This window comes from Sinocyclocheilus anshuiensis, unplaced genomic scaffold (genome assembly GCF_001515605.1).
Source record: "Sinocyclocheilus anshuiensis isolate Anshui unplaced genomic scaffold, SAMN03320099.WGS_v1.1 scaffold80, whole genome shotgun sequence".
Lineage (NCBI taxonomy): Eukaryota > Metazoa > Chordata > Actinopteri > Cypriniformes > Cyprinidae > Sinocyclocheilus > Sinocyclocheilus anshuiensis.
In genome coordinates, this window is record NW_015554102.1 from 873,414 (window position 1) to 878,942 (window position 5,529).

The window sequence follows — 5,529 nt, forward strand, 5'->3', positions numbered from 1 at the left end:
GTGTCGTCGCACCACAGATCTTGCTCTCCGTGCTACTAAGCAGGCTGCCACTGCCATTGGCAGATCCATGGCGGCCATTGTGGTTATGGAGAGACATCTGTGGGTGAATCTGGTGGATATCGGGTCGAAAGAGAAGGGCTTTCTTCTTGATGCTCCAGTTTCCCCTTCTGAGCTTTTCGGCACTTCCGTCGAGACGGTGGTCGAGAAGTTTAAGGAGGCCAAGACGCGCTCGGCTGCCTTTAAATTCTTCATTTCACGAAGGTCCAGGTCTGAGCCTGAACAACAAAGGGGTCCTGGCCCGTCTCGATCTAAGGATCAGAGGCGGGCTTAGAAGACTAGTGTCGCAACTCGCGCTCCTCCCCCGCCTGCGGGTAGGGCTCAAAAGGGGCGTGGGTCAAAGGGTGACGGGCAAGATTTGAGGGAGGTGATCCAGACTAGGCTTTCTCAACGCTCTCGTCTGGACCAGAGTAAACGCTCTCGTCTGGACCAGAGTAAAACCTGAGCCATCTACTCTCATCTTCCTCTCCCTAATTCCCCTAAAATGCTTCCCTCCTAACTGAGGTTAGGTAAGAGCCTCCTGCGCTTGCATTGCAGTCTCTTTTGCTGGGCCTATGATGTTTTGGCTAGTTTCTATGTCTCATAGAACTACCTACTGATGGTCCGGACCCCAGTTCTCTTCGGATTTCGCCTCCAGCCTATATTCATGAGCCTGAGTCAAGTGCGGGAGCCATGGTTGGTGAGTACGATCCATTTCATCTACTCTACTGCTAGTTTTTGTGTATTCAATACTAGCCTTTCTCTGCGGTGCTACTCGGACCTGTTCTGTTTTCTGACTTTTTAGGTCTGACCCCCACCCCCCCACACGCAGCCTGGGCTTCTGCGGAAGCCTCCCAGCATCAGGTCCCCAGTATAACACTGCAACCTCAGGACCTGCGGGTCCTTCTCGCGGGCTAGTACTCTTCTGAGTACATGCTTCGTGACATGCTCCCTATCCTAAACTGGCCAGGGTGCGCTACTCATCTCTCACCCTGAGGGGTCTCTTGAGATTTAAGTCTTTCCTTAACCATCATGCACGTTCTCTGAGCTAGAGCTCCTCTCGCTGAGGCGTTAAGGGGCTCAACAGGCCTGTTGGCCTAGACGGTCAGGCCTGCGGGTCATCCCTTTCACACTGCCCTTAGGGTCGAACCATTAATCGCCCCTCTGCGGAGTGGGCTTAAGTACTCTGCGTTCCCTGAGGTACAAGGGATTTGTTTCTGTGGAAAAACCCTCTTGTGTGCTTCTTCTCTGAGGAGCAGTAAGCTCTGTACGCATGAATGGTTATTTGGTCCCGCTATTTCTTCGGGTCTGGTTATATGGGACCCGCGCTCTCTATCAAGATAGAGAGCATGAGACGGTGTCCAGCCGCACCAGTGGACTGTCTCTTATTGGGCCCTGCTGGGTTACCCCTTCTAATCTAGCGCCTCCTTCTGTCGAGCTGAGAAGTGCTCCCCTCACTGTGAGGGTTAGCTATGAGCCGCTCCCAGTATGTGCTGTAAGGGCCTGCCTCAGCTTGAGAGCCGAGAGTGCTGCTCCCGAAAACTCAGTTTCGTTGCAAATGGAGTGTTAGGCTTCTTCGGTCAGTTGCTTCTATCTTGGGACCCTGTTGTTCCCTGTAGAAATGTGTGATCCCCTTCTAGCAGGATCCTGTTCTGATTTCTGATGTCCCATTTCGATCTATCTGCTCCCCGGACATGGCTGAGCTCCCCTCTCTTCGGGAGGGTCCATTTTAGCTCACCGGTCCTGGGCAGACTGGGTGAGTCCTCCTCTTGACTTGAGAGTTAGGTGCTCGGACCCTGGGCTATTGATCGCTTTGGTCGAGCTGTGTTCCTCTCTCTCCTTGCTAGGGGTTGAACCCTTCGCTCTTGAGCTCCATGGCAGTGACATCAGGTAGTTAGGCCGCTTGCTGCCTCCCTGATAAGCTGCCTCTATTTGGGTCACGCCAGGCAGTGCTCCCCTCACCTCGGAGGGTTGTCTTTGAGCCTGCCGCTCCCGATTGAGCGTCTGTGGACTTCTCTCATCGAGTCCTCCGCTCGTTTGAGCTCCATTGAGTAGCAGTCAGGTTGTGAGGCCTCTCTCCGCCTCCTTGTTAAGCCGCTCTCCTTGTGGGTCGAGCTTAGCAGTGCCCTTGGGGGTTTCATATGAGCACGCCCCTCTCGATCTGAGCGTTCTATTTTTGAAGTTGGGCCTCTGCTCTTTTGAGCTCCGGATAGCCGTCATGCCAGGTGGCTGGGCCATCTCTTGCCTCCCTTGCGGGTTGCTTGTTAAGTGAGCTAGCTGTGCTCCCCTCACCATGAAGGGCCTCTTGCAAGCGCGCCGCTCCCTTCTGGGCATCTGTGAGCAGATGCTTTGGAGTCTGTTCTGTGAGCATGCCACAGTCACGTAGGGCTCCTAGCTGGTTTAATACAGCTTCGGTTACCCCTTAAGCAACGGTGTTTCTAAATCCATGCTATGGTAAGTACACACGCTGAGCTTCTGTGCACTTTCTAACATCCACATTGTGGTAAGTGTGCACGCTAAGCATTCTGCGCACTTTCTAAAACGCAGCTGTCAGCCTCATTCCCTGTCTCTGAGTTGGTTTAGGCCCCGGTTCTCACCTTGGGCTCCACTCAACTTATGTATCTCTGTTAATACATTTCTGAGCAGGGTGTTGCTACCAAAGACCTGTCGAGTCAGTTCTTTGAGCAGATTTATTCAGAACCGGCGGTAGCCCCCCTGGATGGCAGGCCAGAGTCTGGTTTGGTTTTTAGACACCTGGCCGTATCCCCTTAAAGGAATCTCTGTCTTCTGATTCCAAGCCTTGAGCTCTGCCCTAGGCTTGAGCTTCCTAGCCCAGCCCTTGGCCGAAGGGGATAATGTCTGACAGCCGTCAGGCGTCCTTGGGGCAACTCCCATGGCTATGGTAGAATTGGTACTTAGTGCTCGCCGTGGTTTCTGGCATGCACTCCCCTCAGCATGGCGGCGTGGGTATACCATTCCCCATAGCGACCTCCTAGAGGATGCAGTTCGAAGTTCCCTCGGAAGGGAACGTCTCAGGATGTATGCTTCAGACACCGGTCACGCTGAAGGCGATCCCCATAGCGACCTCTAGAGGACGCAGTGTCTCGTTCCCTTCTCAGGGAACCATGGTTACATACGTAACCTGAGACGTTTTTATCAGCTATTTGAACTTTTATTCTGATGGCACCCATTCACTGCAGAGGATCCATTGGTGTTGTTCTGATGACTAAAAAAAGAAAGTGGATGGCCTGAGGGTGAGTATTTAACAAACTGATTTGTTAAAGAACTATTCTGATTTGCAGAACATGAATTAAGTCCTATTCGCACCTAACATGTTTTCACGGTTAACAGCGAAGCTTTTTTATTTGGTGTAAACTTGCACAAAACTGGTGTGATGACTTTGAATGTCAAAAGAATTTCAGTCTTTAAAATCGCTTTTTGAGACTCTGCTTTCCTTTTCCATTCATCAGCGGAGCATTTTTAAATGTAGCATGTTTTACTTAAACATGCTCTAGACAGAAGTATTTGACCCTTGCAAGGTGTTTTGCACATGAACACCACATTTTTAATATGCTAACCAACACAATGACATATAAAGATGACACATCTACGCACCATAATGTATAAGCATTAGAAGGTTAATATAAATTATTAACAATAATAAAAACCTAAGCATGACATAGCTTTGGAAAAATATATTAAAGGTCCCATATTGTACACCTTTCTGGAGTTTTATTTGAGGTTTTGATGTCCTTAAGAATATATATTTGCGGTATAAGTACCAAAAGGTGTTTCTAAATCCATGCTATGGTAAGTACACACGCTGAGCTTCTGTGCACTTTCTAACATCCACATTGTGGTAAGTGTGCACGCTAAGCATTCTGCGCACTTTCTAAAACGCAGCTGTCAGCCTCATTCCCTGTCTCTGAGTTGGTTTAGGCCCCGGTTCTCACCTTGGGCTCCACTCAACTTATGTATCTCTGTTAATACATTTCTGAGCAGGGTGTTGCTACCAAAGACCTGTCGAGTCAGTTCTTTGAGCAGATTTATTCAGAACCGGCGGTAGCCCCCCTGGATGGCAGGCCAGAGTCTGGTTTGGTTTTTAGACACCTGGCCGTATCCCCTTAAAGGAATCTCTGTCTTCTGATTCCAAGCCTTGAGCTCTGCCCTAGGCTTGAGCTTCCTAGCCCAGCCCTTGGCCGAAGGGGATAATGTCTGACAGCCGTCAGGCGTCCTTGGGGCAACTCCCATGGCTATGGTAGAATTGGTACTTAGTGCTCGCCGTGGTTTCTGGCATGCACTCCCCTCAGCATGGCGGCGTGGGTATACCATTCCCCATAGCGACCTCCTAGAGGATGCAGTTCGAAGTTCCCTCGGAAGGGAACGTCTCAGGATGTATGCTTCAGACACCGGTCACGCTGAAGGCGATCCCCATAGCGACCTCTAGAGGACGCAGTGTCTCGTTCCCTTCTCAGGGAACCATGGTTACATACGTAACCTGAGACGTTTTTATCAGCTATTTGAACTTTTATTCTGATGGCACCCATTCACTGCAGAGGATCCATTGGTGTTGTTCTGATGACTAAAAAAAGAAAGTGGATGGCCTGAGGGTGAGTATTTAACAAACTGATTTGTTAAAGAACTATTCTGATTTGCAGAACATGAATTAAGTCCTATTCGCACCTAACATGTTTTCACGGTTAACAGCGAAGCTTTTTTATTTGGTGTAAACTTGCACAAAACTGGTGTGATGACTTTGAATGTCAAAAGAATTTCAGTCTTTAAAATCGCTTTTTGAGACTCTGCTTTCCTTTTCCATTCATCAGCGGAGCATTTTTAAATGTAGCATGTTTTACTTAAACATGCTCTAGACAGAAGTATTTGACCCTTGCAAGGTGTTTTGCACATGAACACCACATTTTTAATATGCTAACCAACACAATGACATATAAAGATGACACATCTACGCACCATAATGTATAAGCATTAGAAGGTTAATATAAATTATTAACAATAATAAAAACCTAAGCATGACATAGCTTTGGAAAAATATATTAAAGGTCCCATATTGTACACCTTTCTGGAGTTTTATTTGAGGTTTTGATGTCCTTAAGAATATATATTTGCGGTATAAGTACCAAAAGCCATCTCAATATATTTTTACAGCTCCTCTCTCAGGAGCTCTGCTGAGAACAGGTCTGTTTGGTCTGTCTAATTAATATTCATGAGCCTCTCTTCTGATTGGCCTGTTGTTTTCTGAGTGACGCACGGCCAGGCCAACCACAGGTAACTAGGGTCAGCGACGTCACTGCGCTAGCTGGAGGCAGCAAAACAAAGGGGAAACTGGAGGCGGCCCATTCAAACCAGTGCAGATTCTGCTACATAAGGAGCTTAAAATATCATCTTGTTGTGATGTTGGGTGCCAGAATCGACGTAATACAGCCTCAAATTAGAAATTTGATCGCATATCTGCTGCCACTGCCAGACAAAAAA